Here is a 23,042-nt window from a genome sequence, read left to right as displayed (position 1 = left end):
TGGTGGTGCTAAAGATTGAATGTGGGGGGCTGGGTGGTGGAACACCTGGTTGAGTGCACATGTTACAATGCACAAGGACCCGGGTTCAGTCCTTCAGTCCCCACCTGCAGGTGGCGGTGGTGGGAGGGGAAGCTTTGCCAGTGGTGAAGCAGGGCTGCAGGTGTCTCTCAATCACTCCTTTCCCTCTTGATTTATGACTGTCTCCATCCAACAAACAAATAAAGATAATTAAAAAAAAAAAAGATTGGATGTGGGATTCTCGGGTTTCTGATATGCAAGTCTAGTGGGTTTTTCTCCCACTTTTTTTTTTTTTAGTGATTTAATATTGATTTACAAGCTTACATTTCAACAAGGGTATATAATTTCATACCATTCTCACCACCAGATTTATGGTGAGGTCAAGGTCCTGGGAAGGCTGGTAGCAGGGCTTATAATGACGTTCCTGATGGAAGTGACCAGTGATGGTGGAGAGAGGGATTCATTTGAAGTCTAGAACCATCGTATTTATGTTGAAATGCAAGGATTCCCTGACTAGGGCTCCAGATGGTGAAGTGGTATGATATTGACCAAAAAGGTCATTATTAAGTGAGCTAGCCTCTTGCCTTTATCCAACTTTTATAGTCCTCTTTTTACCTGACAGCCTTAGACTTTCTCCCAGCTGTTTTAGCTTTGAGTGTCATTTGTTGCACCTAACCACAATTAAGCTTTGGGATCTTTTGTCTTTGGGCCTTTCTTGGTATTTCTTCACTCTGATTCCTTTCCATCATATTACCTCTATTGACTTCAACCAGATAAACACTACTAGTACTACCACCCCACAATATACTGCTACTGAATTTGTACTTCAGACTATAGCTAGAGATACTGAGCCAGAGATGTCAACCTTGCAATCCTCAAACCTGGTGAGATCTTTCCTAACATATGGAGTCCCTACTTCCAATGTTAGATGGCACTTCCTACTTGCATGTTAGATGGCACATCCAAAGTTACAAACACTAGATATAGGCTAGGGTTTAGGGTACTGGGTACAGGAGTACATGTATCCATAAGCACGGGGCAACTCTAGAACTTAAAGTGCTCAATAGTCCTTGGTGATTAGACTTACACCTAATAAACCTGAAATCCTATTTGAAGTGCCTAAAGAAAATATCATAAATTCTTTAATCAAGACCTAGAGCTACTTGGAAACCTAGCAGAAGAACCAAAGACAACAGCCTGTCTTTCTCTAGTGGGGAAGGACTATGGGGAAGCAGAGCTCCAGGACGTATTAGTGGGGTTGTCTGTCCAGGGTAGTCTGGTCGGCATCATGCTAGCATCTGGAACCTGGTGGTTGAAAATAGAGTTAACATACAAAGCCAGACAAATTGTTGAACAATCATGGACCTAAAGGCTGGAATATTGCAGATGAAGAGCTGGGGGAGGGGTCCTCCATTTTGTAGATAGCTAGTAGGCGTATTTTAGTTTCATTCCAAAGGGCCTGTGGCTATACTAATGTTTTTTGTTTGTTTGTTTGTTTGTTTGCCTGGGCCTGAAATCTGATATGCAGGTGGATCCAAGTTATTGTCTGGGGAGATGATGTCATGGCTGGCAGAAGGACCAGAAAGCTGGATTAGGGAAGAGAGTGCTCCCAAATATGGGGAAGGTTGACACTGATTTATTTTTGTTAGATTCTCTACCAGTATCATTTGGCAGGTCACTATTTGCTCTAGACATAGATGGAATTAGGTGTACTAATTTCCCATTGATGTCTAGAGCAAATAGTGACCTCCCAAATGATACTGGTAGAGAATATAACCAATAAAGCTTTTTTTTTGTAGCATATCTAATATAGCCAGACATTCCATGATTTTTCAGCATATTCCAGTAAGTATTGAAACACAGAAATTTGCTAAAAAATTATTTTTGTTCTTACAAGCTTTACATTTGACACCTTGTTTCAAAATTGTTCTTTCAATTTCTTTGGTGAAACTTTTTATTCATTCATTTGAACAGAATCCACTCTTACTCACTCCTTGTGGCCCCTAATGTAATGTCTTTGTCATATCAATTTTAAAAATGTCACCTCAATATTGGCATGTTTGACAATCTGTTCCCATGAGGGTTGGGATTTGTTTGGTCTTTGTTGAGTAATTTTGGATTGTAACAGACATTTTGAAAGTCAGTTATAAGACTTTGGGCCCTGTTTAAATCTCACGAACATCACTGATTTGTTGCTTTTTTAACTTTTATTTATTTATTTATTGCCTCCAGGGTTATTGCTGGGGCTCGGTGCCTGCACCATGAATCCACTGCTCCTGGAGGCCATTTATTTTTTCCTCTTTTGTTGCCCTTGTTGTTGTAGCCTTGTTGTGGTTATTATTGTTGCTGTTGATGTTCTTCCTTGTTGGATAGGACAGAAAGAAATGGAGAGAGGAGGGGAAGATAGAAAGAGGGAGAGAAAGATAGACACCTGCAGACCTGTTTCACCACCTGTGAAGTGACTCCCTTGCAGTGGGGAGCTGGGGGCTCGAACCAGGATCCTTACGCTGGTCCTTGTGCTTTGTGCCACGTGCACTTAACCTGCTGCGCTATTGCCTGACCCCTGATTTGTTTTTTGATTAACAACTAAATGGCCTAATGGTTCAGGTCATTAGTTCCAGTCAGCTTTATGTGAATTATAGCTTGAAAGTCAGTTTTTCTCAAGTCCTTTCTTTTGCTTGCTATGAAAATTTGTGCCACATCCATTGACTAATATGGGACCTGGCTAGGGTTCTGGGTCTCATTTGAATATTATGATCTTTGATGTGTCAATTAAAGCCTGATGCATGAATGTCCAGTCCCAGAATGAACCCGGGCATTTATAAAAATAACCATATGGAATTGCTTTCCTAATTTCCTCCTATTCCACAGTCTCCTTGATATTTCATGGTTCCCTGTTCCATGTTTCATGTTCCCTTTCTTCTGTGGTCCTCTGATTGGAGAGCTAGGCTTCATTTACCCTGCTTTGCCACAGAATTTCTACAGCTGTACTCAGCTTCTGGGAAAAACTGAAAATTGTACCAACTTTTCAAATGTCTTTCTGTAACTATGTTTTCATCAAAAAGGAGGTCATGAATAAAACAACAAAGGTTCTTGTCACTGTCTTACAATCAAAGTCCTCTGTATAGAGGGAGAAGTTCCTCTTCTTTGGAATTTTTGGTGCTGAGAGCTCCTGCTGCCATAAATATCTGTCTATAGACTTTTCTCATCCTTGAACTTGAAGCTGAGCTTCTTGTGATCTTTCTAGTCACATCGAGATGTAGGCTTGTTTGAAACTAGAGAGTGAGATGCTGGGGACAAAAGAAGGGAAAAATCAAATGTTGTTTCAAGGGTTCATTGATTCCTTAATCAAACTACTGCTATGCTCATCCTTAGTTTATTAAGTAAATATGTATTGGACACATGCTAAGGGTCAAACCTCATGCAAAACCAAAACCAAAAGCCAAACCAAAATCAAAAAACATGGTTCCTGATTCCAAAAGATCATAAGATATTAATAGTTTTAATCAGCAAATACTTGCTAGATGCTTTAAATTTAGCAATAGTTTTTTATTTATTTTCTGAGGCAACCTTGGTTTATAAGCATTTAAGTGTGTCAGAAGTACAATTTTTCATATCCTCAAAATGCATTATTCCTCATCCTTATTCCTCCACCAAAGTCCATTGGACCACCTCCCCTCCAAAAGTACCCTCATAACCATTTCAGGTTGTCTTAATTACATGACATGTTTTTCAAATACTCTAATTTTTGAGGCAATATTAATTCAAACCATCATAGAGGTTTTAGAAATACAGGCTACATTTCTTCAGCTATATGCTACCATACCATGCCTAGATTAGCAAGGAACCAATAACTCTCTACTATAGTCCAGTGAACCTCCTTCATCTTTTGCTCCCAACCTCACCTCCCCATCTAGCAGTTGACTTCACAAGGGATTGGGGTTTATGCATGTGAGGTTTCACTTGGCTCTTTCGCTTTGACTATTTATATCCCATATGTGGGTGAAATCATTTCTTTTTCTTTTTATGACAGCATAATCACCTCCAGTTCCATCTGTATTGTCTCAGATCACTGCTGCTCAGTTTCAAGGGTCCTCAAGTATCTGTTTTATCTAAATCATCCAGGTTCTATTACTACATTCCGGAGAGGCAGACCAGACTGGAGATTGCCTATTCATCTTACCCAGAACTGGAACTCCTCATATTCACATTTTGGCAATCATTAGTTAAGGAGTAGCATTTTAACTCTGGCTAATGGCATATGAAATGAATCACTTTGAGAGAATCTTTTTTAGCATTTTATTGGAGGCTTAATGATTTACAGTACACAGTTTTTAACACATGCACTCAGTATCTTATCTCATCCTGGTAGGTGTCAGCAAAATATTCCACCTCTAATTTAAGTCCTTTTCAACCATCAGGCACAGGCCTCCAAAGCCCCCACCTCAGTCCCAGTTCCCTCCTTTCCCTTCTTCCCAAGGTTCCTTTGGACAATACACCAAACCCAGCCCATGGTTTACTTTGTGTTTTCCTTTTCTGCGCTTGTTTCTATGAATGAAATCATCTGTTATTTATTTTTCTATTTTTGGTTTATCTCACTTAACATGGGAAGCATCTCTTAGCAAAGTTTTCTCACTACTAAGAGCGACCCACAAGATGAGAAACTTTTTTCTTTTCCCTTTTATTTCAAATACTGTTGTATTGACATATGCTATCTGGTGCTACTGTTGCCATTTTGCTACTAGCCTTGAGGTAAAAGCAACAGAGAAATGGCAGAGTCAAAACATGAAAAGATCCAGGGTCTTTGATGACATGACTGAGTCTTTCCTACTTCAGCACACCCTTGGCAGCTGATGTATACTTTCCCTGTGAGCTTATTTCAGGTTTGCGGTTTGAGGCTCTTGCCTTCTATGAAAAGCATGTTAAAGTATAGTATTCCCTGTCTATATTTTGTACAAGTTGTTGTTGTTGTTTTGATCTGAAGTTACAAGAGGGTTCTCTCTGAAGGCATCTATTTTTTAAAATCCATAATCTCCAACAAGTCACTCATCAGTTACTTGTGGCTATTGAACATCTCAAATGTAGCTATTCTGAATAAAGATGCTCTAAATATGAAGTCGTGTGTGTATGTGTGTGTGTGTGTGTGTGTGTGAGTGTATGATTTTTGAAGAGTTAAAAAAGTCAAACTAAGTGGACAGGTAGGGACATACCCGACTAAGCGCACATAGTACTAAGCACAAGGGTCTGGGCAAGGACCCAGGTTTGATCCCCCGGCTCCCCACCTGCTTCACAAGTGGTTAAGCAGGTCTGCATGTGTCTACCTTTCCCTTTCCGTCTCTGTCTCAGTCTCTGTCTCTCTCTCTTCCTCAACTTTATTTATTTATTGGATAGAGACAGAAATTGAAAGGGAAGGGGAGATAGAGAAGAAGAGAGAAACCGGCAGCATTGTTTCCCTCCCTGCTCACAAAGCTTTCCTTCTGCAGGTGGGGACTGAGGGCTTGAACCTGGATCCTTGTGCATAGTAACATGTCTGCTCAACCAGGTGCACCACCGCCCAGCCTCTCTCCCTCTCCCTCACCTCCCCTCTCAACGTTTTTTCCTGCCCTATCCAAATATATATATATATATATATATATATATATATTATAATGTATTTTTCCAGATAAAGACAGGCCAGGAAGGAGGGGGAGAGAGAGAGAGAAAGAGAGAGAGAGAAAGAAAGAGAGAGAAAGAAAGAGAGAGAGAGAGTAGAAGGAACCATGGAATTCACACTTTCTTCAGTGTAGTGGGGATGTGACTTGAGCCTGGGTCATGCACATGGCAGAGTAATGCATTATTCAAGTGATCTACTTTTCTGGCCCTGAGCTATATGGTTTATAATTGTATTTATTAGTGCTAAAATAATATTCTGGACATATATTAATAAATATGCTACTGAAATAAATTTCACTGTTAATTTTAACTTCTCAAATTTCCTATTAAGAGATTTCTTTTTTATTCAACTCGTATGCAAGAGAAAAAGAGAGGTCTGAGCAGCATCATTCTGGAACATGAGGCACCTGGAATTGATCTGAGAACCTCAAGCATGCAAGTCCAGCTGAGACATTTCCAGGATGTTTTAACTTTTAAAAAATATATATTTTATTTACTTATTCTCTTTTGTTGCCCTTGTTTTGTTGTTGTAGTTATTATTGTTGTTGTTAATGTCATCGTTGTTGGATAGGACAGAGAGAAATAGAGAGAGAGGGGGGAGAGAAAGACAGACACCTGCAGACCTGCTTCACCGCCTGTGAAGCGACTCCCCTGCAGGTGGGGAGCCAGGGGCTCGAACCGGGATCCTTAGGCCGGTCTTTGCGCTTAGTGCCACCTGCTCTTAACCTGCTGCACTACTGCCTGACTTCCCATGTCTTAACTTTTTAAAGAAATGTAACTACCAGGAAGTTTCAAGTTACATGTGAAACTCACATTATATTTGTAATGAGCAGTAATGGTTTCCAGAGTCATACTGTCAACTGCCTATTTAATAGTTCCACCTGGAAGTCTAGTCTGCTTTGTCAAAAATCAAATTTCTGGGAGTCGGGCTGTAGCGCAGCGGGTTAAGCGCAGGTGGCGCAAAGCACAAGGACGGGCATAAGGATCCCGGTTCGAACCCCGGCTCCCCACCTGCAGGGGAGTCACTTCACAGGCGGTGAAGCAGGTCTGCAGGTGTCTATCTTTCTCTCCGCCTCTCTGTCTTCCCCTCCTCTCTCTGTTTCTCTCTGTCCTATCCAACAACGACGACAACAACAATAATAACTGCAACAATAAAACAACAAGGGCAACAAAAGGGAATAAATAAATAAATAAAATAAATATTTAAAAAAAAAGAAAGTTAAAAAAAAGAAAATCAAATTTCTATTTCTCTTCAAATATACCTTTTCTCTAGCTTTCCTCACCGTAATAAATGACAGCTCAGTCCTTCAAATTGTACATGTTCAAATTTTGGGTTGATTATTTGTTATTTCCTTATTGAAAAAACTACAGACACAAAGAGAAATAGAGAGGGAGGGAGGCATGCAGGAAGAGGGAGAGGGAGAGGGAGAGGGAGAGAGACTGAGACCTATATTCCCAGAGGGTTAAAGAATAGGATAGCTATCAGGGGATGGGATGGGATATGGAGTTCTGGTGGTGAGAATTGTGTGGAATTGTACCCTCTTTTTTTTTTTTTATTTTAAGACTTTATTTTCTTTCTTTTTTTTTTTTGCCTCCAGGCTTAGTGCTGGGGCTCGGTGCTTGCACCATGAATCCACTGCTCCTGGGGACTATCTTTTTCCCTTTTCTTGCCCCCCCTTTTTTAATCGTTGTTGTGGTTATTATTGTTGTTGTTATTGACGTCGCTGTTGTCGAATAGGACAGAGAGAAATGGAGAGAGGAGGGGAAGAAAGAGAGGGGGAGAGAAAGACAGACACCTGCAGATGTGCTTCACCACTTGTGAAGTGACCCCCCCCTGCAGATGGGGAACCAGGGTGGAGGTGGGGGAGGGGCTCTAACCAGGATCCGTACGCAGGTCCTTGCATTTAACCTGTTGCGCTACCACCCAATCCCCATACCCATCTTATCCTATGGTTTTGTCAGTGTTCCCTTTTTATAAATAAAAAATTTAAAAAAAAAAGAAAAGAAAAGAAAAAGAAAGACCTGTAGCACTGCTTCATCTCTCATGAAACTTGTCTCCTGCAGGTGAGGACTGGGGGCCACTGAACATGAGCCCTCTCACATGGAGGTGTGTGCACCGTACCAGGCACACCTCTGCCTGCCTCCCTATTCTTGGTTATTTCCTTCTTTTAATCCTCTAGTTGGCTCTACAAAACTATTAACAATCCAAACCCTTTAAATTACTTTCCATCTGAATTTATATCATCGTCATTTATTGCCTGTATTGGTATACTTTTCTATGTTAAACAGAACTTAAGCCCTCAAAAAGGAATATTGTTGGTCTGGCAGGAAAGCTCACCTGGACAATGTGCCTGCTTCATGCTTGCCACCCAGGCTCAAGCGTAGGGTCCACTGAATTGGCAGAAGCTTTGGTGCTACGGTGTCTTTCACTCTGTCTCTGAAAAAGTTATTCTGGAGTGATTAAGTTCTGGTAACAAACAAACAAAAAAACAGCAACCACCACAAAGAACAATAGCAAACTCACAAGCATAACATTGTGTCAGAATCCTTTAGTAGCTGTCACAGAAATCACAGGAACAACTGTATGAGAAAGAAAGGGTTTACTGCTTGAGAAACAAATTGAGTTGGAAAACTTGTAGGAAAGATTTAAAGGAGAGGCAGTGGGACTATGGTTTTATAGCAGGTAGGGTGATATCCTAGCCTGTACAATATTTAGTTTTTCAGGAAATTCATGCATATTTATGAAGAAGTGGGAGAGCCAGTCTCAGTGTGGGATTACATATAACTATACAGCACATGTACAGAAAATGTCAGAAAATTTCACCAGGGGCATATACTTTGGGTTCAGGAGGATTCCACTGGGTAAGGTTAGAGTCCTCATCAGCAAGATTCTATCTTGGCTCAGTCAAATCCAAGAAAGTGTTTAAGCGTATAGCCGATTCCAGGGAGGTACTATCACACCCTCCAAACGATAAGCCTCAGGTCAGGTTTTTGTTTGAAAAAACTGAGTCCTGCTACCTCTTTGAGATTATCGCTTCCTATCCTCATCCTTGCTGATATCATTCTGTCACGTGACCTTTACACTGATTTTAAACTTGTTTTTCGAGTTTATGCTTGAGTTTTTGCTCTTAGTGACCACCTACCTGGAATGCTTTACTTTCACATATCCACAGGTCTTCTTATTTTCTTTGGCTTTTCTACCCAAAAGTCTTTAAGATTTTACTACCCACCTCTAGTATAACCTATTTCCCTTATCTGTCTTTTCTTCCCTTAGAGTATTTATTACTATGATGCATTGTTTATTTTTGCCCCTACACATAAATTCCAGCAGGACTGTGATTTTGTTCACTGATGTGTGTTTAGCATCTAGAACAGTAGATGGTATATGATCCCATATTTCTCAGATTACCCTGCACAAGGATTCAGGTTCAAGCTCCACTCTTCATCTGTAATGCGAAAGCTTCACAACTGGTGAAGCAAGTCTGCAATTTCTGTTTGTCTTTTCCTCTCTATCATCCCTTCCACTCTCAATTTCTATCTGTGCTATCTGATAAAAAAAAAAAAAGAGGAAACAAAAACAAAAGATCTATCTCTACCCATATAGGCATATTTATTTTTAATGTAATTATATTTAGCATCTTCTCCCCACATTACATGTTCCTACCCAAGAAATTATTTTAAAAGTTTCTACATATCTAAGTTCACACACACTCTGGAGTCTGGTGCCTATACATTGAATCCATCACTCCACGTTGCCATATTTTTTTTCTTTTTTTTTCTCTTTTATTTGATAGGGCAGAAAGAAATTGAGAGGGGAAGGAGAGAGAGAGAAGTAGAGGATGGGACTAGGCAGTATCCTACCGGATTGAGCATGCATGCTACAATGTGTAAAGATCTGGGTTCAAGCCCTGGTTTTCTGCCTGTAGAAGGGTAAGCTTCATGAGCAGTGAAGCAGTACTGCAGATATCTCTTTCTTTCCTTCTATTTTATTTACTTATTTATTTGAGTCAAAAATTGAGAGGGAGGGGGTACAGAGAGGGAGAGACAAAGAGAAACACTTGCAGTACTGATTTACTACCCATGAAGCTTTTCCCCTGAGGTGGTGAGCTGGGGGCTTGAACTTGGGACCTCCTTGCATATTATAGCATATGTGCTCAATTAGGTGACTTATTGCCCCTTAGACAAGGCATTTCATACAGCTGGGTGCCTAGCATATATTCTGTTGACTCTCTTTATTATCATCTACAACAAATATAAATATTTATCATGTCCATACTGATGGTCACGTAAAAGGTTTCTAAGGTATAGTCTTTCTTTGTCACATACCAACGAAGCCGCAAATCACAAAGAATATTCTTGTGAAGACATCTTTGTGTTTATGTTTGATTATTTCTCTAGGAGAGATTCTTACAGAAGATTGTTTGGGATTACTTGATCGAAGACTGCACACATTAATGTTTAATGAATAGCATGCTCCAAAAAGCTGCTAGTCTACATTCTGATAACAATGAAAGAAATATCTGTTTCCCCGATGCCTTCATAAAAATGCATATAATCAGTTTTTTATAATGCTTTGCCAAGCAAATAGCAAAGAATAATTTCTTGCAGATATTTTAATTTGCATTTCTCTATCTTTAGGTGCACTACTCTGAGCCATTGTCGGCACTGAGTTTCTAATATTGCCAAGTTACTGATCTCTCTCCCCTGTGCCATCTTTATCTCATCAGTATTATTTGGATATGGCTTTTGATTCCCCTCTGACTCCTACAAACTATATTTTGCAGTTTTCTTTTTTTGGATTATTTCCTCTTTTCTATTTTTGTCTTTATCTTTCTTGATAAACTACATGAAGAGGTCTTCCTCAAGCCTGCTTCCTTTGACCTCAAGCAGCTGACTTGCTTAACATAAATAGCTGGATATCACTTCTGGCAAGCACACCAACCTAGGACAGTCTCCGAAGGGCCAAAGAAATAATCACCTCACCTTTCATTTCCACTTCTCCTGTTTTTGGTTTGCTTCTCACACTTTGTTATTAAGCGTTAGAAAAGTTATTTTCTTCTTTATATTAAGGCGGTGCTTTGAAACCTTTCCACTAAATCACTTCTATAAGCAGGGAACAGTGAGCTTGGAAATGATAATTTGTCTTCTTTGAGTAAAATTGAAAATTGAAGGTATAAGGAACATTTTTTTGTCAGTTTCTTACTCACTGACAAAAAAAGAATATCCTGACTTAAAAGCACAGTATTGAGCTAGATGAATATAAAATACGTAATTTAACAATAAACTTTACCAAGAATGCTCATAATCATTGCTAAATTTCTATTCAGTAATGTTTTTTTTAATATTTTCTTTTTTAAGTTAATTATTTATTTAACATTGGATAGAGACAGAAATTGAGAGGGGAGGGGGAGATAGAGAAAGATACAGAGAGACACCTGCAGCCCTACCTTACCCCTTGTGAAGCCTTCCCCCATAGGTGGGGACCAGGGGCTTGAACCTGAGACTTTCACACTGTATGTAATGTACGTGCTTAACTAGGTGCACCACTGCCTGGCCCCTAGTAATGGTTTTTGTTGAAGTTAAGGGTTGAGTTTTGATCTCACAGACAGCCTAAGGCATCTCAAACACTGTCCCCTACCCCCACTACCCCCCTTAGGGACCTCTCCTTGAGAAATTGCAAGCTAGTTCTTCATCTGGCTGAAGTTAGATTATATGAAGATCATTTGGGTACCTCAAGTTTCAGTCCCAGAAACTTTTATTCTACTCTTTTGAGGTAAATTAGCCATTAGTATTTTATCAAGACCTCCTCAGATTATTTTAACATGCAGCAGAGTTGAATATCAATGCCGTGGAACCTTGCATGATGGCTTTTACACTTGTAAATACTCAGAATCTATTGCAGGATTAAACATACACCAGAATGTTAAAAGACATTTAAATTACCTAACACAATATTAGGTCATATGGTATAGACCAAGTGATTTTGGTATGGAGAATAGCCATAGTAATTTCAATAACCCTTCTCAGAATTATAGATACAAAAATGGTGTTTGGAACCTCTTTTTTTTTTTTTTTTTACATATAGAACACCAACATCTGTTAGTCATCTTACCAATTACTTATCTGTGCATGTTTGTATGTGTATGTATTTAAGCAATAGAACTGAATATTATTTATTTATTTATTTATTGCCTCCAGGGTTATTGCTGGGACTTAATGCCTGCACTACCAATCCACTGCTTCTGGATCCCGATTATTATTATTATTATTGGATAGGACAAAGAGAAATTGAGAAAGGAAGGGAAGATAGAGAGGGGGAAAAATAGACACCAGCAAATCTGCTTTACTGCTTGTAAAGTGACACCCCCCCCCACAGTTGGGGAGTCAGGGCCTGGAGCCAGGACCTTGTGCGGGTCCTTGAGCTTTGTACTTTGTGCCCTTAACACAACTCCCAATTTTTTTATTTTTAAGAAATATTTTCGATTTACCATTGGTTTATTTTTAATTTTTTATATTTCTTTGTTTATTTTAATGAATTAATTAATTGGTTTTTAAATTTTTTATTTATAAAAAGGAAACATTGACTAAACCATAGGATAAGAGGGGTACAACTTCACACAATTCCCACCACCAGAACTCTGTAATTTATTTATTTTTACCAGAGCACCGCTCAGCTCTGGTTTAAGTTGGTATGTGTGTGTGTGGGGGGGAGGCAGGGGATTGAACCTGGGACTTTGGAGCCTCAGGCAAGACAGGCTCTTTGCATAACCATTATGTTATCTCCCCACCCTGTTTGTTTATTTTTATATCCACCAGTGCTATTGCTGGGGCTCAGTGCCTACAAGAGGAATCCACTGCTCTGGATAGCCATTCCCCCACACACATACCTTTTTTTTTTTTTTTCTTTCTATTTCATTTGATAGGACAGAGAGAAATTGAGAGGGGAAAGGGAGATAGAGGGAGAAAGATAGACACCCACAGACCTGTGTTCCCCCTGCAGATAGGGAGCAGGGGCATTATCCCTGGTGCTTAGGCGTGAAAATGTGTGCGCTCAACCACTAGGCCTCCCATTTGTTTATAATAAATACAGTGAAATTTCAGTATAACATCTTCACACCTCTGTATGTGTATAAGTTCCCCAACCCTTGCCATCCAAATGCTAGTGCCCTCAATCATAATGCTCCATTTACCTCCTCCCCCACCTCTTTCCCATTTTCTAAGAGTTTTGCTGCCTTTGGCTAGTTAGTTTGCTTTGGTATTATGGTAGTGAATATTTAAATTAAAGAGTAAAGTGCTTATTAATATGCATTTTCACACTACTTACATTAAAAAGTTTATCAATATTATATGATGCTTTTCATAATTCATTACAAAACTTGCTTCTACATTATCTGAGGCAAGGCATTTCCAAAAATAATTTGGTACTAGAGTATAAAGGAAGGAGAGCATAAGTAGGTTTAGAATTTCCTGGGTTTCTTCTTTTCTACTTTTCTTTTTAGTAGTAGTTTTTCCATCTCTTGCATATGAGGAAGAGGGGTATCATTATTGACGCTCCTCTGGTAACTTCTTGTAATTCTTCTTCTAGCGTTTGCCCTTCTTCCGTAGCCAGTCAACAGCATCAGGTTGAGCCTGATGTAAAGTTTCGAGACCTCCTTTGAATCTGGAGAGGTGGCAGTTGTTGACTATGTGGGTCATAGTCTGTCTGTAGCTGCAGGGGCAGTTCGGGTCGTCTCTGGCTCCCCAGCGGTGGAACATAGCGGCGCACCGGCCATGGCCTGTTCCATAGCGATTGAGGAGGGCCCAATCATAACGTGCTAGGTCAAAGCCGGGTTGACGCTTGCAGGGGTCTGTGATAAGGTGTTTGTTCTTTACCTCAGCTGACTGCCAACTCTGTTTCCAAGAGACTGGAACAGAGAAGTTCAGTGTAGGCGTAGGGGACCAGATTGGGTGACGAGACGTCAAGCGTTGGACAGGGTGGGCGAAGATATCCGCGTATATTGGCAGGTCCGGTCGAGCGTAGACGTGGGAAATGAACTTAGATGATGCCGCATCCCGACGAATATCTGGCGGGGCGATGTTGCTAAGAACTGGCAGTCATGGAACCGGGGTGGAACGGATGGTTCCAGAAATTATCCTCATGGAGGAATATAATTTGGAATCGACCAAGTGGACATGGGGGCTACGGAACCATACTGGGGCACAGTATTCTGCAGTGGAATAGCATAATGCCAGAGATGATGATTGTAGTGTGCAAGCGCTCGCGCCCCATGAGGAGCTGGCCAGTCTTGCAATGATGTTATTCCTCGCGCCCACCTTTGCTGCAGTTTTTATGAGATGTTCGTGAAATGACAGAGTGCGATCGAGAGTAACGCCAAGATAGACTGGCTGGGCTTCATGCCGGATTCTCGTGCCAAGCTGCACATTAAGCTCACACGAGGCCGAGGCATGGTGTAGATGGAAAACAGATGATACCGTTTTTGCAGTGCTAGGGATTAGTCGCCATTTTTTACAGTAATCAGATATCAGAGACATGTCTTTCGTGAGTGTTTCCTCGAGGATGTCGAACTTGGATGCCTGAGTTGCACAGCAGATGTCATCGGCGTAGATGAACTTCCTTGAAGAAGTTTCTGGGAGGCCATTGATGTAAATATTAAATAGCGTAGGAGCCAGAACAGAGCCCTGGGGGAGGCCACTTGAGACAAGTCTCCATCTGCTAGACTTGTCACCCAGATGTACCCGGAATCTTCTGTTTTGGAGAAGAAACGATATAGTGTTGGCCACCCATGGAGGCAGGCATCTTGAGATCTTGACTGGGAGACCACGGTGCCAGACCGTGTCATAGGCTGCTGTAAGATCAACAAAGACAGCACCCGTCTTTAAATTCTTCTGGAATTTCTTCTTACTTCTTGTAATATATCTATTGAGCTTCAGATATTTCAAGAGTAAGGAGAGAATCAGGGATGGAGTTAATAATAAGATCACAATTAAGGTGGGAATTCTTTTTTTTAAAGATATTATTTATTTATTAATGAGAAAGATAAGAGGAGGGAGGAAGAAAGAGAGAGAGAGAGGAGAGAGAGAAGAGGGAGAGAGAGAGAGAGGAGAGAGAGAAGAGGGAGAGGGAGAGAGAGAGAAGGAGGAGAGAGAGAGCGAGAGAGAGCGAGCCAGACATCATTCTGGTACATATGCTTATGCTGCCAGGGATTGAACTTGGGACCACATGGTTAAGGGTTCAATGTTTTGTCCATTGTACCACCTCCTGGACCACAAGGTGGGAATTTTTTTTTTTTAGCTTCTCTTTTTGCTTGTCCATTTTTCTTTTTTTTTTTAATTAAATTTTTTATTTAAGAACAGATAAATTAACAAAACCATAGGGTAGGAGGGGTACAACTCCACACAATTCCCACCACCCAATCTCCATATCCCATTTTTTAAATTTTTATTTATGAAATGGAAATATTGACAAGACCATAGGACAAGAGGGTCCTTTACAATTCCCACCACCAGAACTCTGGATCCAATTCCCTCTCTTATAGCTTTCCTATTCTTTATCCTTCTGGGAGTATGGACCCAGGGACATTGTGGGTTGCAGAAGGTGGAAGGTCTGGCTTCTGTAATTGCTTCCCCACTGAACATGGGCCTTGGCAGGTTGATCCATACTCCCAACCTGTCTCTCTGTTTCCCTAGTTGGGTAGGGATCTGGGGAGGTGGGGCTCCAGGACACATTGGTGGGGTCATCTGCCCAGTGAAGTCAGGTTGGCATCATGGTAGCATCTGGAATGTGGTGGCTGAAAAAGAGTTAAGATATAAAGCAGAGCAAATTGTTGACTAATCATGAACCTAAAGGCAAGGATATTGCAGATGAAGATTTGGGGTCTCTGTTTTGGAAAAAGCTAGTAGATCTATTTTAGGTATATTCCAAGGGGCCCATGCCATGACCGTACTTGTTTTTGCCTGAGCCTGACATCTAATATGCAGGTGACCTAAATTATTGTCTGGGGAGATGGTGTCATAGTTAGATAAAGGACTAGACTAGAAAGCTGGATCAGGGAAGAGAATAGCTCCTAAATATGGGAAATGTATATAAATACTGTTAACTGTAAACCCCATCAATTTGATCTGGGCCCATATTCAGCACAGGAGCCTATGTAACTTCTGCATCCCTGTAGGTCTGAGCTCGCATTCTGTGGTCAGGGTTAGGAACATTCCAGGACCCATCATCCTTGGGTAATAGGTAGAGTATGTTATCCAACCTCCCTTCAGAGAATGGAACATCCCCTACCCTTATTGATACACATTGAGGGCAAGGTCCTATAGGGGCCCACAAAGGGGTCCATTATGTTGTTCCTGATGGAAATGACCAGTGACAGTGGTGAGAGGGATCTGTTAGAGATCTTGGCCCATTATGTCTGTGTGTGAATCCTAGCACTCCTGGATAGGGCCCCAGATGATGCGGTGGCCTGGTAGTGATTAAAAGTCATCATTAAAGTATGCCAGTCTGTTGCCCTTATTCAGCTTTTGTAGTCCAAGGTAGGGATTCTTTTTTTTTAATTTATTTTTTATTTAAGAAAGGATAAATTAACAAAACCATAGGATAGGAGGGGTACAACTCCACACAATTCCAAGGGTGGGAATTCTTATAGTTGACACTTTCACCTTGACATATGTTAAAGAAAAAAGCTGCCCTAAGAAACTAAGTGTACATGTCTGTAAATTTCACTAGTTGATAGTAGTTTTTCTTATTGTAATTCTTTGGTATTTATTTGCCACTGGGGTTACTGCTGGGGCTTGGTGCTGACACCATTAATCCATAGTACTTGGCGGCCATTTCCCCCCCCCCTTTTTTTTTTCTTTTACTTGACAGGACAGAGAGAATTTGAGAGGGAAAGGGAGAGAGGGAAAGATAGACACCAGCACATGTTTTACCACTTGTGAAGCATCCTCCCTGCAGGTGAGGAGAGGGGACTCAAACCTAATTTCTTGTGCTTAGTGATCTGTGAGCTTAACTAGGTGAGCCACTGCCATGCCCCCCACTGTTTAATTTTTAAAACAGGATACTAAGCCATACAGAAATACAGTTTAAGCAAGTTTAATATTATTGGAGAATAGTAGGAGCTGAGTTCTGGCTTTAATCATGATTCTTAAAGAAAAAATTATTTTATTTTTTAAAATTCTTAGATTTATTTATTATCTTTATTTATTTGATAGAGATCGCAAGAAATCAAGAGGGAAGGGAGCAGTAGAGAGGAAGAAAGACAGAGAGACACCTGCAGCACTGCTTCACCATTGGTAGAGCTTCCCCCCTCCCCCACAGTTGGGGGCAGGGGCTCAAACCCGGGTTCTTGGGCATTTTATTATGTGCTCAACCAAGTACACCACCACCTGACCCCAATAAAAAATTACTTATTTATGTAAATGTTAAGTAATAACAAAAGTTGACCATATGCCAGGTTATTAGGTAAAATTATCATAGATTTTAAGTGATTGGAATTAGATCTCTGATCTAGAATATCTCTGACAGAATACAGTTAGAAAAGTACAAATTTTTGGAAATTAGGTAATAAACTTCTAAATAAATCACTGGTCAAAGAAGAAATGATAGACTAGTTTACACTGAATAAAGAGAAAGTATAACATTAAATTTGTGGCTTATCGCTAAACATGCATGCATACAAACATAGTAAGAACAGAAATTCTCAATGGCATATGGAAGCAGTAGCTGTGTGATGTCCTCTTAGTGGTGTTTGAGAGATTTAGGTAAAAAATTTGGATCTGTTTAAAATAACTTGGCTGAAATGAATCTATGTTTTAAAATGTGATATTATTTTGTGATATATATATGTATATATATATATATATATATATATATATATATATACACATATATATATCAACTGTCCATTTTGACTTAGTTGATAATTTGTCTAATATATGGCTCATCTGCCAGACTGAGCTCTGTGGTAATTCAAACTCTGTTTTGTTCTCATACCCAGCACGTTGCTTAATGTACACTGTAGAAGCCAATAAGTATTTGTTGAATAGAATTAAGGAAAATGAGTAGAGCTTTTGGGCAAAGAATATATTTTATGGTGCCGTTTCTAATACAGTAATGTTAGGAGGTAAGAATTGTTATTATTTCCACTTAACAAATGAGGAGATAGGACCAGAGAACTTGACATAGATGAAAGTTGGGGACCCAGGATTGCAACCTGCAGAACCCAATCTCTTAATTCTGCAACTGACCAACTTGCCAGGGAATAAACAATGACCATAGCACAAAAGGTCCCCAGTGCCATTGCTTATAGTTTAAGCATTATTATCTAGGTTTTGAGGAAATTTTGAAAACCTTTTACAGGCTGTTTTTATTTTTTTTCTTCGATTAATACTTCCTGTAATTTCATTTTTCTTTGATTTGAGAGTCTATTGAACAGGATAAAGAAATCTATGGATAACATCATTCACACTCACCAAGGTTATCTAGTTGTATAAATCACTTAGCTCCCTATCACAATACTAAGGGCACAAAGACCCTTATGTAATCCGACTTATGGTGAAGTTGTCAGTCCTCCCGGTTCTCTCTGTGCTGGAAACCCCCCACTCCAATAATGTTAAGAGTCTGAAATTGAAGATCTATAGCAGTAAGACATTGAAGTCCAGGGACAGAATGTCCACATATCAGGGAGGGCTGCGAGGGCAGTGTCTGCACATGAAGTGGATTGGGAGAGCAGAGAGAGAAGGAGCAAATGCAAATAGCTAGAAATAAAGGGAGGTGCTGGGATTTTGTTTGTCAGCAACTAAGCTACTTTCCATTTCTGTGTTTTATTTAGAAGTTCCCTTTGAAGCCCAGTACATTGTCCCGAGGGAAGCTGAGTGGGGGGATATGATCTTAACATTAATGGGGACAGATGGCATTATGTCCAGCCTCATGTAGAGGACAGGTACAGATACCTAAGAGGTCATGGTGGGGTGAGGAAAATATGCATATCCTAAGGGAATTCAGGGAAAGCTGTAACTGAAACACACACACACACACACACACACACACACACACACACACACACACACACACACACCTTGCTACCATGGATGTTAGGAACAAATGCACAGAGAAGATATCTGTGTGTTGGGAAGCACCGTGTAGATTGGGGCAGCCCTGCTCAGCCTCATTGACATTGACTTTTACTTGTGTGTCTAGAATTCACATGCAGTAAAGCCCATAATTTTCCACCTCAACATCCACAAAAGAGAATTAGAACCCATTACAGACCTGAACAGAAAATGTCAAATTATGATGGCTGGCAGTAGAGTGTAGGACTTGCCTGCACATTCAACCCTGGCAGTGCATAAACCAGAGCTGATTAGTGCTCTCCTCTTTCTTCCTCTCACAAAAATAAACACATCTTTTAAAAGTAGAAAGCCATAAAATCTCTAGGCAAAGACATAAGAGAAACTACACTGTAGCACAAAAATAAACACATGAATAGGTAATAAGTATTACAGAAGTTTAGAGATGAGAGAGATCACTAGGGACTGACAGTTTAGAATGCAGAGATCTGGTCCGGCTAAACTCTGTGAGAGGCAGATTAAGATACTAGGAAGACCACAATGATCTGGAGTCAGATAATCCTGCTTTGAGGATGCTTTCTCTCATCTAATTTTTTTTTTTTTTTTATGGATTGTAAGAAGACAAAAGATGTGCCTCTGTTATGATAAATGTCACATAGTAATTTGGAACTGGATAAAACAAGAATTCATTGTGTATGAACAGAAGGCAACTTAAATTTATTTCTAATAAGTTGCAAACAGACTCACAGAGGGTACTCAAAGAATGTTTGACACTAAGCTGCTTTGAAAAGGTATCAGAGAGTTCTCATTCTAAGAAAGGCTTCAAAGTGGATCTGAAAATTTCTTTCCTTTTGGCCAGAGATAGTCTGAAAGATTAATGTTAAAGCTAAAAATGTATACTGTTTTTTTTTCATTCATTTTTCCCCCCAGAGAGGTATGTGACTTTTTAATATAAATTATAGATTTATAATTGTTTGATTTTTACTGCATACTTTTCTTTTTAAAAGCACATTCTCTTTCTCTCACTTTCTCTCTCTCTTCATTAGATTGTTCCAATAACTTGTTCTCTGTTGGAAGGGCTCTTTTTCCACCCCTTACTATATTACATAATTTATTGAACTTTTATTTATCCAAGTTTTATTTATCTGTTTCACTTATCCAAGTTTTTAAATTTATCCTTTTTATTTATCCAAGTTTTAGAGATTTATCCAAGTTATTTTTAGCACTAGCTCATTCCTTTTTGTGGGTGACTTCTAGTCCATGGTATGGGTGTACCATAGATTGCTCAATCACTTGCCCATTATAGGACATTTGGGTTCCTTCTAGTTTTTAGAAACTGTGAACAATCTTACCATTAATATTGTTTTGTATAAAATACGTTTTCTTATCTCTGGAGTAAGTGTTCCAGGGTGGAATTGCTATGTTGTAATGGGAACTACGTGGTGAATTTTTTTAAAAAACTGCAAAACTGTTTCCCAGTGTATCACTGCCATTTTACATTTCACCAACAATCTGTATTTCACTGTATCCTTGCCAGCACTGGAACTGTCACCTTTTAGCCATTGTGATAAGTGTGTAGTGAAATCTAATTGTGGTTTAATTTCCATCTCCTCAATGGAATTACACTAATAATTCAAGTCAATTTAGGGAGAAATGACATTTATTTATACTATGTTGAATCAATGAACAAGGTATCTTTGTAGAATATTACCATCTTTCAGTAGCATCTGCAGTTTCCAGCATATACATAGTACACATGTGTTGTAACATTTATACCTGCATATTTAAAAAAATATTTATTTATTCCCTTTTGTTGCCCTTGTTGTTTTATTGTTGTAGTTATTATTGATGTCATTGTTGTTGGATAGGACAGAAAGAAATGGAGAGAGGAGGGGAGACAGAGAGAGGGAGAGAAAGATAGACACCAGCAGACCTGCTTCGCTGCTTGTGAAGTGACTCCCCTGCAGGTGCGGAGCCGGGGGTTCGAACCAGGATCCTTACGCCAGTCCTTGTGCTTTGCGCCACCTGCACTTAACCTGCTGCGCTACCACCCAACTCCCTTACCTGCATATTTTATAATTTATTTTATTTAACGAGAGAGAGAGAGAGAGAAAGGAGAGAGAGAGAGAGGCTAGAGCATTGCTTAGTTTTTTTGTCTTAGTAGTGCTGAGGATTTGATCTGGAATCTCCAGGCCTCAGGCATTAAATCTTGGGGAGTCAACAAAGTGTTTCTTCAAAAGACTCATGCCTGTCTCATATTAATTAAGTAGTAATCTATATGACTACAAGTTAATAGGAGTGTACATAGACACCATCCCCACCACCAAAAGACTGTGTCCCATCTAATCCCCCACCCCAGTGATGCCAAACCTTCTGCCTTCTGCACCCCATAATGACACTGAGTACATACTCCCAGAGGGATAAAGAATAGGAAAGCTATCAGGGGAGGGGATGGGATATGGAGTTCTGGTGATGGGAATTGTGTGGAGTTGTACCCCTCTCATCCTATGGTTTTTGTCATGTTTCCTTTTCATAAATAAAAATAAAATAAAATGACTCATGCCTGAAGCGCTGAGGTCCCAGGCTCAATCCCTAGCAGCACAGTAAGCCAGAGCTGAGCAGTGATCTGGTGTGTCTGTCTGTCTGTCTGTCTCCTTCCCTCCTTGCTTTTCTTTGTATCCATCATCAAAATGAAATAAACAAAACAAATAAACAAACAACAACAAGAAAAAACAACTTGATACATAACCACCATGCTATCTCCCCAGCCAAAGATTCATCCCTCCCTTCTTTTTCTTTTCCTGAACCCGGATAGCCTTCTCCCACCCCCACCCAGAGCTTTCAAAATTTCAGATAATTCATTACTTGCAGAAAAAAAAAAAATCCATGAATTCTGAATACAGATTCCTGTTTATCCTTTTTTTCCAGAGATCTGTCAGATTTTACCAAGTTATTGCACTTCTAGTCTTGGAACTTTAAAAAAGGGTTCAAAACTGTACTCTGTACTTGGTTGTACCTTCCTAGCCTCCTTCAACCTGGAAGAACGTTTTAGTATTGTCTCAACCTCAGTGACCGTGGCATTTCTAAAGGTTATTTACATCATTAACACCTTATAAATTTTTAAAAATATTTTTTGTTCTCTTACTTTCTTTTTGTGGATTTTCTCCAGGGTTATTGCTGGGCTCGGTGCCTGCACCATGAATCCACTGCTCCTGGAGGCCATTTTTCCCCCCTTTTGTTGCCCTTGTTGTTGTAGCCTCATTGTGGTTGTTATTATTGCCATTGTTGATGTTGTTCGTTGTTGGATAGGACAGAGAGAAATGGAGAGAGGAGGGGAAGACAGAGAGGGGGAGAGAAGGAGACACCTGCAGACCTGCTTCACCACCTGTGAAGCGACTCCCCTGCAGGTGGGGAGCCAGGGGTTCGAACTGGGATTCTTACGCCGGTCCTTCGCTTTGTGCCACATGCGCTTAACCCACTATGCCACCGCCTGACCCCTATATGCATTTTTTTTTCCCTGCACACTCCTTTGTGTGACACTCCCCCCACACTAGAGTGCCTTTTTGCTTCAATGAAAGGATGGTATCAGTGCCATCATTCTAAACCTGGATTTCTGCATCAGTGGACTATTCTTGCATCATATAAACACGGAACTAAACTAGTAACCATATTATTGAGACAGTGGAGTTACAACATAGGGGTATTTATTCAAATTCAACTTTAAATGCTGAACACATTACACTACTGTACATACCTTAATACTTAAATCTATGTATATACTGCTATATAGCAATATCTATCGATTTATCTATCTATCTATCTATCTATCTATCTATCTATATTGCAAACTGCCTTGCCTTATGTGGACAATTTAGGGAATTTTTCAAGGGTAAATTTAGTCACAGTTACTATTTAGCCATAGGTATGTCAAACTTTATCTAATGTGTCTTAACATCTAGTCAGTTTCCAGTTTTCCCTTGAGAACACACAACTTTGGTTTCCAAGATTGAAACTGAGAGGATTAGATACCGATTCTATTTTTTTTTTAAATTTTTATTTATTTATTTTCCCTTTTGTTGCCCTTGTTGTCTTTTCATTGTTGTTGTAGTTATTATTGTTATTGACGTCATCAATGTTGTTGGAGAGGACAGAGAGAAATGGAGAGAGGAGGGGAAGACAGAGAGGGGGAGAGAAAGATAGACACCGGCAGACCTGCTTCACTGCCTGTGAAGGGCTTCTGCTGTAGGTGGGGAGCCGGGGCTCCAACTGGGATCCTTATGCAGGTCCATGTGCTTTGCACCACATGT

General features: G+C 40.0%; 1 long non-coding RNA gene across 1 annotated transcript; it reads right to left on the bottom strand.

The window, feature by feature from the left end:
- Positions 1-1,884: 1,884 nt before the first annotated feature.
- LOC132539467 (uncharacterized) lies at positions 1,885-8,543 on the bottom strand. Its single transcript, XR_009550778.1, has 2 exons — positions 8,009-8,543; positions 1,885-3,308 (listed from the first exon to the last, which is right to left on the bottom strand). It is a non-coding gene; the product is annotated as an uncharacterized LOC132539467 (long non-coding RNA).
- Between the last annotated feature and the right edge of the window lie 14,499 nt (positions 8,544-23,042).

This window comes from Erinaceus europaeus, chromosome 7, assembly GCF_950295315.1.
Source record: "Erinaceus europaeus chromosome 7, mEriEur2.1, whole genome shotgun sequence".
NCBI classification, from domain to species: domain Eukaryota; kingdom Metazoa; phylum Chordata; class Mammalia; order Eulipotyphla; family Erinaceidae; genus Erinaceus; species Erinaceus europaeus.
The sequence above is the reverse complement of the archived record's forward strand: the minus strand, read 5'-3'. Positions and strand labels throughout refer to the sequence as shown.